Source organism: Epargyreus clarus, unplaced genomic scaffold (genome assembly GCF_041222505.1).
Source record: "Epargyreus clarus isolate Ecla_fem2 unplaced genomic scaffold, WU_Ecla_fem_2.2 ptg000019l, whole genome shotgun sequence".
In the NCBI taxonomy this organism is placed as follows: domain Eukaryota; kingdom Metazoa; phylum Arthropoda; class Insecta; order Lepidoptera; family Hesperiidae; genus Epargyreus; species Epargyreus clarus.
The window spans coordinates 3500473-3513461 of record NW_027332227.1 but is presented as its reverse complement, the minus strand read 5'-3'; positions in this window follow the sequence as shown (position 1 = coordinate 3513461).

Sequence of the window (12989 nt, the reverse complement as noted above, 5' to 3'; positions counted from 1 at the left end):
GCACGTGCAATTTTTGTGTGGGCGCTTATAATTCGTACAATGGATAGCGATCGTTTGCTATTTGCGTCAACTCTAATGAAATTCGTTCATGAATGTTGTCACGAAAAGCAAATAGCTGTTTTATTTTTGGATTTTTCTCTCTCGTAATAAACGCCTATCAATATTTTGTGTTCTAATGGTAATTGGTTTACAAAGTTAAGTGACGGTAGGTGTTGTCAGTAGTTGAGTGGGTGACCCTTAGTGGCGCGGATAGGACGTAGTTCCGTGCTTCAAAGGACAGATGAAGTCATCGGTTCCGATTGAATCATTGGATAGAAGTGGTTAAGCTTTGGTGGTTGAAGCACTCAACTATACCTATAACAATCAGCTTAGCATTCTGGAGTGTATTTCAGGCCTGTCCCAAAGGAGAATGCCCATTCTTGGTACTGATTTTTCTCATGCGTCAAAATGAAAGTAATATTAAAATTATTTTTTGATTTTTATAACATAATTTGTCGATCAGAATAGTTTCTTTGAACAGGGGATTCCATTTAAGATAAAATAAGACGAAATGTTGATTGTTGTTGTTAAAAATTAAAATGGCGGAATTTTATACTCGGAATTCAATAAGATCTATTAGTGTTTTGACTAATGATTTTTCTCATGCATCAAAATGAAAGTAATATTAAAATTATTTTTTGATTTTCTTACATAGTTTGTCGATCAGAATAGTTTCTTTGAACAAGGGGGTTCCATTTAAGATAAAATAAGACGAAATGTTGATTGTTGTTCTTAAAAATTAAAATGGCGGTATTTTATACTCGGAATTCATTATTTTAGGTTTTTAGGATTTTTTTAGGTTTTTTTACCTACTACCTTTAAAAGTAAATGGATATATGTTAATCGAACTACATTATAGGCACCTACTATCAGTTAAAACCGACCATCAATCTATCGTCGGATATTTTCGATTTTGAGGTTATGTAACATTTCGGTAAATAACTTCAGAACCCGGGTGCTGATCTAAAAAATAATTATTGGTGGTAGTATTTGGTTAATTATACATCGTCCACAACAAGTTTCAATTTGATGCAACTCTGGACGGCGGTCCATACTTTCATGGGCATTGTCCTTTGGGAGAGTTTTTTTTTGCACAGCAGTGGAACTTTAACAGATTGCAGGTATTAATATTATTTGTCCTACCAGTAGGTCAATAAAGCTTGGGGTTTTTTATAAAATAAAAGAAAAGTCCTGTAGCGAGGTTTAGGTTCGACTCCGGTGGCACCACCGCCACACCTACTTCTGCCTAATAACAGCAATGTTACGCGCTGTTGTGTTCCGTTTTGAAGTAAGGGAGACATACTTTTTCGAGGCGTTCCAGCTAAGTCTTCAGGGGTAGCGGCGCATCTGTGGCCGACCTCAGGAAGGAATATCTATCCTATCTGGGGTTGATTACAGATATCCATGGGCGGCAGGAGCCACTATAAAAAATAATACAGTCCGCGACAAACCTCCAACAGACTTTAATATTCTTACTTATTACCAAGCACTTAATGCCTATTTATTCGAAATTGATTAAAGTAACTCAGTACATAATTTCCTCCAAATATTTAACGCGCACATTTGTCATACAAGTATATTCAGAGCACACAAGACGAGTTACGGAACCTGTGGAATTTCCTCTTGAATGAAATCTCCTTTGTTTCGCCACTTAGCGTTGTCATGTGAGAGACGTAATTTTAATTAAATCGTAGAAGACAATTAGTTCGGGGAAATAGGAGCGTCACATAAGCTCGTGGAACACCTATCGTGTGGGTGTGTCATCTTATTTAGCACATGATGTCAAGTTTTCAAATGTACACCGTGTTCTTAGTAATGCGGTGTTTTAAGTTTTGGATCCAATTCATGTAATTATTGTCAAGAACTGTTTATATGTATACCTTGTTTTTAGTACGTTTGCGGTGTAAGTTTTTAAGATCCAATTTATCTAATTATTGCTAAGAACTTTTCAAATTTATAGCTAGTCAGTTAGCGGTGTTTTAAGATTTTAGGATTCGATCTGTGTAAATGTGCTTAGTAATGGTTGATAACTTTTTTACATTTAAAAACTGTGCATTTCCAACTACTGAAGTAGATTTGGGGGCGTTCAAGTATTACGTAACGCAATTTGGGGGGAGGGGGGTCTTGTAAAACGTTACGATGCGTTACAGGGGCGGGAGGGGGTATTCTTATTTCTTAATACACGTTACGTAACATTTTTTTAATAAAAAAATAGGGAATTAAAACTTCTAAATTGGCAACCTTTTTTCTTAGCAACCCTTGGCAACTCTTAGTATTATAAAGTAAATATGTAAGTAAAAGTATCCCAAGGATAAAAACTATAACATAGGATAACTAACTAACTAATATACCATAACTATAGCATGGAGCTTTTTACACTATGCTGCGCCGACTGGTGGTGGAAAGTGTAAGCTTGGAATTAGCCATTAACACATCCGCCTCCACACTGTGCCCGATAATTTTAAACGTGTTGATCAGTATATAATAAGAATCTATTTATAAGAAAAAATATTTATTATTTATTCACACAGTATATTTTATATATCTAATTCTCGTGTTACAATGTTAGTTACCGTACTCCTTTGAAACGGCTTTACCGATTTTCACCAAATTTTATATGCATCTTCAGTAGGTCTGAGAATCGGCTAGTATCTATCTTTCATGCTCTTAAGTGATAAGGGTTGTTCACCCTTAACATTTTTTTATTTATATGGCAACACAACGTTTGCCGGGTCAGCTAGTAAGAATCTATTTATTAGAAAAAAATATTATTTATTCATACAGTATAACAAAATACATTCATGCGGTCGGCAGGCGAACATTTAAATGACAATACGAACTTTCACTGTACTAATAGTATCAGTGGAATTTAGGAAATTCCTGAAGAGTTTAAACTAAGACGACATACCAAAAAGGACAAAACTCGAGTTTAAAACTTTCAGGATGATTGCAGTCTTCGGATCAACTGCAATTTCTCTAATTAAGTTTGAACTTATTTGAATTCTTCAGGCTATAATGAAAATACTCTAGTACCGTTGCAAGAAAGTATTTATCTCGCCGTGATTATAGGAGATATTTTTACCTAATGTTAAAAGCCCTTTACAGTCCATAACATTTATAATGAAAGTGAAGTAGGTAAAATTATTGGCTGCCGAGCGTAAATATATTACACCCCAGGATTTAATTTTAATTATTGTTATTTTTATATGATTAAGCAATGAACGAACATGCAGTCCAACTGATGGTTTTTTTTAAATTTAAGAGTAGCAGATGAGCATGCAGTCTACCTGATGGTAAGTGGCTACTGCCGCCCATGGACATCTGTAATCAACCCCAGATAGGATTAGATATTGCTTCCTGAGGTCGATCACAGATGCGCCGCTACCCCTGAGGACTAAGCTGGAACGCCTCGGAAAAGTCTGTCTCCCTTACCACACCCTTCAAACCGGAACACAGCAGCGCCTAACACTGCTGTTATTAGGTAGAAATAGGTGTGGCGGTGGTGCCGCCGGAGTCGAACCACAAAGGGTTCTACCACCTTCAGTAAGGTACTACTCAGGTAAGTGGTCACTGCCGTCTATTCGTCTATATTGGATATCTGTATCGAACTCAGTATTTAACATGAGTTTTACTTGAAGCCAATAACAGATACATTGCTATTTCTTAGGACTAAGATGGTCGATTTATATCTAAGTCAGCCAGACTTTTCCATTGAATTGCAATTCAGTATGAAAAATATGATCATGGAACGTCATTGTCACAAGTTGTTAATCGTCATCGTTTAATTAGTAGCTTGTGGTAAGACACAAAAATAAATCAGAGCTGGAATTAAATCCTCGGATTTAATAAGTGAGTGTATTTTATACAGCCACATTTCCAATCGAATCCGGAATGAATTGACTCAAATCCGATCCCTTGAGGGGTTAAGAGATGTAATTGGAAAATTAAACCTTTCGGTATTTGCCACGCTTTACACAAGATAAAGGGCTTGGATGGAAGTAATAGGAAATTAATGATTTGTAGGTAGGTATATTATGTTTAGGAAGAACTTATATAACTTCATAAATACCTGATATTATCTAGATTATTATTTAATACAGATGAACGACAAAGGCATACACACAGACAAAAAACTTAGACTTAAACTTAATATAAAAAAGAGAATAATTATTATTAAAAAATAGACTAACCCACTGAGTTTCTTACCGGATCTTCTCAGTAGAGGTCGCGTTCTGATCCGGTAGTAGTTTAAGAAAAATATTGTAACTGACATTTTGTAAGTGCCGCAGTTGGCCTATACAAAATAAATATATCTCATTTCATTTCATTTCATATAAAATAAACACATCGTCTATAATAGCTTGACTAGTTAAATTAATGTACTGTTAGGGACGTCAATAGAAGAGAAAAAAATAATTGTAAAATGAGGGTATTAACTAAAAATTGGCGTATAAAAGGGCACTGTAGTTCGCCTTTTGGGCAGTTATTTTCCGATTATTGTAAAGAACGTTACGCTGCCAGTTTTGTTGTCGAATCTATAATTTGTATGCTTAATTGCTATTTTGTTATATTTGTAAAGTAAAATTGTGAAGTAAAATGTTCTCGGTTTATAAACGTTTGTTTTTAAATTATTTCCTGACGAGTTTTCCTAATAGTACATAATTATGTAGTTTAATGCTTACACATCTAATTTGACGGTAATTGATAATATCCTGTAATTTGACGGTAATAAGTAATATCCTGTTGTCTCGGCACCCTGTTGACGCAATTTAAATTCCCATTTTCATCTATTACTGCTAGTGAAACTCTGCTCAATTATTTTTTTTTCTCAACTTAACTCAATTTCTTGAAGCAATATTTGATCACAGTAAATCATTTTAAATTACTCTTTTCATTCTAAATAAAATAAATTAAACTATAGTATATACTAATAATAATGCCCTAAAAAGAGAAACAAAAAATATTTTATTTTTATTAGTATTTAATTAAATGTATGTATGAAAACCCTATGTATGATTGAAATAATAAACTTTTCATTGAAGACATGAAAACGCAGAACAAGATTTACGAGTATGGTATAAATATAACACATGGCTATTTGAAGAGAAAATGGATGTGCTTCTCTATACTGTTGGAATGTATCAATTTATAAAGGAAGTCCATTCGTGCGACTATTCAGACGCAAATGTCTCAATTTACTAGTATTGCCAGTGTGTTGTGTATCTATTCCGCATTTGCCCCGAAGATATCTCAGAGGTGTAAATGGAATGCAATCTCGATAAACTTCTTGCAAATATCTTCCACGTGTTAGGAACTATGACACATTATTAAAAAGGAAGAAAATTCAGACATCGTAATCGTAAATTGGTGTAGAGATATTTCTTGTTTTTTCATAATTATAAAAATAGCCTGCTGCTGGTTTTTTAAGTCTTAAGTCTTGAAATGAGAAATACGAGGCGTTCCAAAGAGTCCTTTAGGGTAGCAACGCATCTGTGATACTATGGTAGTATTTTTTTATAACATTGAAATAACACACGAATATGCAGTCCACCTTTTAAGGTGGTAGAACCCTTTTTGGTTCGACTCCGGCGGCACCAACGCCACGCCTATTTCTGCCTAATAACAGCAGTGTTAGGCGCTGCTGTGTTCCGTGTTGAAGGGTGTGGTAAGGGAAACATACTCTTCCGAGGCGTTCCAGCTTAGTCCTCAGGGGTAGCGGCGCATCTTCGGCCGGCAGTAGCCAATTACCATCAGGTGGACTGCATGCTCGTCTGCGACACCTACATCATTAAAAGAAAAACCTGGTAAGTGGCCCATGGATATGGATGGTTGGAACAGGCGTTCTACCTGAAGTCGATTACATGCGTTGCTATTTCTTGTAGCTCAGATGGTCGCTTTGTGTGTAAGTCAGTCGGCATCCACATCCATATACTAAAATACAATAACTGTTTCACGCTAGTGTGGGGGTGGTACTTTCCTGATTGAATGACACTGATTCTACCACATCTCTACCTGTCTGGGTCTAATATAGATGCAAATTGACGCTGACTGCTCAACGTCAAGTGGACTGAGTACTCATGAGCTTCTCTGATGGTAAATAAAAAAAAAAATCGAGTGTCTATCTATTACAGTTCAGGAAATAGAGCTCTGTGACAGACGGGCAGGTAGCGGAGGCTTAGTAATAGGATTCCGTTTTTAAACTTTGTATACGGAATCCTAAAAAGATGTACTTACAGTGTTTATAATAAAATCGATATTTTTTTTTTAGTACACTTTATTGACCAATAAAAACAAGTGGTACAATAGGCGGACTTAATGCTAAGTAGCATTTTCTACCAGTCAACCTTAAGGATGTGCAGAAAATATAAAGGCGGCGCACAATACATTTAATATTTAAGATAATTAAAAGAAAAAAATATATATATAGAAAAAAAGAAAACAAAAGAATAGAAGGATAGAAAAAGAAAGTCAAACATGAGAATATAAAGAAAAGAGAGTGAAAAAAAGACATATAAATAGATATATAGCAAATAAATAGATAACTAGGATAAGCAACGAACAAATATAAAATGCAATTACTTATTTAATATTACATTTTTTAAAGAAATGAGCTATAGCTTTCTTTTTAAAAGTGTATTTGGAGCACACTTTTCTTACTTCCTCAGGAAGAGCGTTCCAAAGCCGTGTTGATTGAATCATGAAAGAATTGGATATATTATATTTGATTTGTAAATATGTATCTGTAAATGAGGCTTATACATAGATTCGAAGTAACATTCAATGCCGGACTGGAGCGATGTTACAAAATTATCACGTTTTCCAATTTTCTCGGCTACCGCTTCCTACTTCGTTCCGTTATTGACACTTTAACAATTGGGCCTCTGATTAAGTACTTAAACAGGCATCTATCTTTAAGCCATAAAATTCTATTGATTTAAATTAATTCAAGAAGATTTTTAACTTGCTGATTGAAAAGTTTCAAATCCTAGTATTTTAATAAAATTTACTTAAATAAAATAAATTGAAATTGAAATTTACTTATTTTATTATTTGTATGTGTATCGTGGGAGCGACAGGGATAAATGTGGTACTCTTACCGCACAAAACCCCTTCGGTGGCCCCTTCAGTGCTGCGTAGAGGACTCTGGGATCTCCAAAGGAACGCAACCGGAGTCCTCTTAGGGCGTTGCCCCGTCGGGCTCCGCCCAGGTGAGCTTGACGCTCACCACACCGTCTGGTGTTCACGACGGTATGCGACCACACGTACCGCCTTCCTTCCCGGGGCCGTTGGCCGGGCGGTTCGAGCTCCCTCTCTTGCCATCCACGACCCCAGAAGCCCCCTTTTAGTTGCCTCTTACGACAGGCAGAGGATACTGTAGCCCTATTCTTGTCCCGGAACTACAGGGATAAGACTTCACATACCTTAGAGAGCTTATTTAAAGAACTTTCAGACGTGTAGGTTTCCCAAGGACCTATTTCCTTCCACCATTGAAGCTAGTGGCAAATAATTTGTAACACGCACATAACTTTGAGAAATCTGTAACCTTAGACACCCTGTAGGTCTACCATGAGTTTACAAAAGTATTACTCGCTAGCGACTGCTACTGGTGGTTACTCGTAGAACTAAAATCCCTAGTGACGTAACTCGATACGTAAAAAACCTATCGAAATCAAATCGCTAGCGAATGTCATTATGATCTATTGCCATACAAATTCGGTCCCATGAGTCATTAATTTGACAGACGCTGTCAAGAAATACCGTAACGATAGTAGTTATGTTATTCACTAGCAAAATGACAATAGTTTTCTATTTACCATTTCTATAGTGGCGTTTCTATGCCAACTCATGGTAATGCTACCTGTTGGGTTGATTTTCAATAGTACGGTCAATCAAAGGGATACAGGCTACTTATAAGTAACGCCGAAGAAAATTAGTTCTGTAGCACTACCATAACTTTACAAAAGTATTACTCGCTAGCGACTGCGTAAAATAAATGTATGAAAAATTGTACAGCGCCTCTGGTAGTTACTCGTAGAACTAAATTCCGTAGTGTGAGCCACTCGTAACGTAAAAAACCTATCGAAATCAAATCGCTAGCGAATGTCATTATGATCTATTGCCATACAAATTCGGTCCCATGAGTCATTAATTTGACAGACGTTGTCAAGAAATACCGTAACGATAGTAGTTATGTTATTCACTAGCAAAATGACAATAGTTTTCTATTTACAATTTCTATAGTGGCGTTTCTATGTCAACTCATGGTAGTGCTACTGAATTCTGTGTAAATTCTAAATTGATATATAAAATATGAAAGCATGACAAATCAAAATCATTTCGCTGAAACATCTTTTATTTGGGACGTAAGGAGCCGCTCATAAAATAACTTTATGTTAAAAGGTTTCATACGTACGTTTTCTTTTATCACGCGTAAATCACGTTCACAACCAGTAACATTGCTCCAAATAGTCCAGTTTATGTTTTAGTGATATTTTTCTGTTTATGTTAGATGTAACTATAACTATATCTGACGAGTACTGCCCGTTGTTAACAATCAATCTTTTGTTTATTTGTATACCTAACGATAGGCCAGTTTGTACCTTTTTTTTCTCGAGGGGGAAACCTTCAAAAGGTACCCGACGACGTGGGAGCTACGCCGGGTTATGTGGGATTTTTACCGCACTAAAACCCCCCCGATGGCCGTCCTCAACGCTTGTTGGAGAACTCCGGGATCTCCGACGGAACACAACCGGAGCCCTCCAAGTGCGATGCCCCGATCGGGCTCTACCCTGGGGGAGCAGTTTTCGCTCCTCCCCCACCATGTAATGTTTACGACGGTATGCGACACACTTCCCGGGGTCGCTTGCTGGACGGTTCGAGCTGCCGCCTGCAACCCCGGAAGCCCCCTTTTAGTCGCCTCCTACTACAGGCAAGGGATACCTAGCCCTATTCTAGTCCCGGAATTACAAGGACAAGGATAGTTTGTATACCTAATGATAGGACAGGCGGGCTACCTGGTGGAAAGCAGTCCCATCACCTATAGACAATTGCAACGCCGGAGGAGTCGCCAATGCATCGCCAGATGTAAATGTATCCAAAGATCGACATTTGACAATTGCTTCGTACTAGTCAATGTTTTTTTTTATCTTTGGTTGGTGAAATTTAAATAGATTGATTATTAAAAACAGACGTGACAACTGCCGCCGCTCCCTGAAGATAGGATTCCTCCTCCTACGCACTAACGGTTAACAGCGGAGATGGCTAGCACACTACCGGTTATGCGTGGGAGGGGTACATTACTATCTGACATAGGTCACAAATGCTTTGCTTTTCCTTGAGGACTAAGTTGGAAAGCCGTATAAGTGTCTATCTGTTCAAACTAAAAGAACAGCGCTTAATATTGTTAACACACGGGTGGAGGTGGAGTCTCTAGAGTCGACGAATCTTGAAGGATTATAAGAGTTTTACATCTCCATGAAGTCTTGATTTTGATGTAAGGTAGACTGTTATATTAGACTTATACATATTATCACGTTTATCGATATTAAGTAGAACAAATATTACGCTGTCAATATGATTCAGTATGTATCCTAAAAATCTTAGTAAAGTTCCACTAAATAATAACAGACGTAAAACTATCTTAATACACATAAGTAAGAGAACATTATATTATATCGTTGTCATCGTCAAGTGGAATATTGCGGTTATTTATCCACAGGAATATTGAATAAGTAACCTAGTTTTTTCATAACATTTTACGTTACCTTCGTAATTATGTAATTTACATTATCTAAAGTTGTACCACCGCTCGACCGTAAAATGTAAAGCAATTTCCAAAAACGTAATATAGTAATTGGGCCTCTGAAGTTGGGTAGCCTAATACTTAATTCAGTTTAAACCTACTGGGAATTAAAATAGCTTAAGACTCAAAGAATATGTTGTTATTTTATACTAGTATAAGTTCTTAAAATGATTAGAATTTAAGCCCTTAGATATTGCTTTATGAAACAAACATGTGTACTCTCAATGTTCTGGATTATATTGAGATTAGATAAAATGGATCTGAACACTAGAATAATGTTAGACAGAAAAAAATAAAATAAAGTAAATAATAAATTGATGTGAACGGTCTGTACCAAGACCCGTTGAATAGACACGCAAACAAAATCCATTTTTGCCGTTACATGTTGCTATAAAAGCGATATGAACCAGCTAGAGTTATAATCGCTGCACGTCATTGAATCGATGTGAACCGACTTTTAACCATTTTCCGTGCTTACGATTCCTTGGAAACTGGATTAGAATGATGTGAACTAGGTAGAGAAATAGACGTTGGATGCATGTGAACTGATGTTTATTTGAACAATCTATTGGTATAGAATATTAATCCAGCTGCAGAATGGATGTGAATCAGCTAGAAATTCAGGCAATGGGCACCAAAACGAATAGCCCTTTGGGAAAAAACATCTCGTACAAAGGTCCAGTACAAATACACATCGCTTTCAGCCAGTTACGTTTATTAACAACGTTAGGGCTTTGGTACACTAATTGACCGTGTCTCCATCCATTTATTTACCTTGTTTGCTGTCTGTCGCCAGCGGGCATAGCAATACATCGTGTGTAGTTGTGTAATTACTTGCGCTTTGATTTTATTTACCCAAAAAGTAAGTATTGAATAAGAAATTGTTGTAAACCGTTAAATTAGAATACAAACAAAATACACTCTCTCCGTTACATCCCGCTATTGAAGCGATGTGAACCAGTTAGAGATCTAGTCGCTGGGTGTTAGTGAATGAGTGTGAACTGATGATAGTTTTAGTACACTTTAGACCATGTTATTAGAATGATGTGAACCAGTTAGAGACGCAAACGTTGGGTGCTGATGAATGAATGTGAACTCATCTTAATGTAATCTGATATTTGACCATAAATAGAATAAAAAATCTAGCTGCAGAATGGATGTGAATCAGCTAGAAATTCAGGCAATGGGCACCAAAACGAATAGCCCTTTGGGAAAAAACATCTCGTACAAAGGTCCAGTACAAATACACATCGCTTTCAGCCAGTTACGTTTATTAACAACGTTAGGGCTTTGGTACACTAATTGACCGTGTCTCCATCCATTTATTTACCTTGTTTGCTGTCTGTCGCCAGCGGGCATAGCAATACATCGTGTGTAGTTGGGTATTTACTTGCGCTTTGATTTTATTTACCCAAAAAGTAAGTATTGAATAAGAAATTGTTGTAAACCGTTGAATTAGAATACAAACAAAATACACTCTCTCCGTTACATCCCGCTATTGAAGCGATGTGAACCAGCTAGAGATAGTTGCTGGGTGTTAGTGAATCGGTGTGAACTGATGATGGTTTAAATACACTTTAGACCACACTACTAGAATGAAACCAGTTAGAAACACGAATGCTATTGAATTAATGTGAACTGATATGAATCTGAATCAACTTTTGACACAGTATAAATTCAGTTGCAGAATGGATGTGAACCAGCTAAAAATGTAGGCGATAGTCGCCAACACAAATAGCCCTTTGGGAAAAAACATCTCGTACAAAGGTCCAGTACTAATACACATCGCTTTCAGCCAGTTACGCTTATTAACAACGTTAGGGCTTTGGTACACTAATTGACCGTGTCTCCATCCATTTATTTACCTTGTTTGCTGTCTGTCGCCAGCGGGCATAGCAATACATCGTGTGTAGTTGGGTAATTACTTGCGCTTTGATTTTATTATATGTACCTTTAACGAATTGTTTCTTTTTGTAAATATTAAAAGGATTTCCCTCGCTTTCAGGTCAATAAACGGTTTCACCCACATAAACACCCAATGATGGTTTTCATTGCTTACTTTAGATCTCTCTAAGCTTTGGGGTAAATACAAGCCTATATCTCTTCCTGTAGTCTACTTTTCTATATTTGTATACATATCCTCTCCCAACTTTGTCCACTAAAATACATAAGCTTTGAAGCCAGAATAAAATAACTTAATATATGTTAATTAGATTTCAGTTATATTTAAAATTCTATGTAGGCTCTTCCAGATGAATAAATAGCCTTATCCTATGTCTAGGTTTTAGTTTTTTAGAATACGCACTAAAGCGTGTTATTGATCCCTCTCCAGAGGATAGAAGGTATCCTCTTAAGGTATTAGATAAAGAAATAATATTATTTCAATATTCAAAAGCCAGGAAATTATTTATTAATAAAATATTTTTATTCTTAAAAAGGGATTAGGGTATAATTTAGGCTCTAGCGGACTAAGGGTGGGGGGAGGCTAAAGGTCCACCCCGGCCCTGGAGGCCTCCCAAGCACAGTTCCTAAGAAAAAGGTCGTCAGAACCAAACAATTAGTGAAATATGTATAACAGCGACAAAATGTCATTTTGTAAAATCAAACACAAACAATTTTTTGAACTGGGGGCCCCATTTTACATTTCCAAACCGGGCCTCCGATACCCTTAGTTTGCACTGAATGTATACCAGTTTTCACGTCAAATAAAAAATAGATACTTCAACTTGTTTGATTGAATAAAAAAATAAAAACGCTATGCTTTTAATATTTAGATAAGTACACGTGTTATAATGTTTGTACTCAGTTAGAACTATTGAACAGAATATCAGCGCCCCTAGCTGACTGTATCAGAACTGATTGTAAATGTATGGAAAATACGTAAACAAATACAAAAACAGTCATTTTTGTAAACACGTAAATACTCATACTGAGGGTACTGTTTACTAGCCACTATTTACCTTGTTATATGAGTCGTATCATGTCATGTCTTGCTTAGCTTCAATGTAGATCTAATACCCATTGTATGGAATAATTGGTTTGACAACCTACATGATACAGTGGTCACTATAGCGGTATTCCATTCGAAGTGTTCACGGTTCGATACACAATGTCCTAATCAGGCTGCAATCGTAATCTGAATAATGGT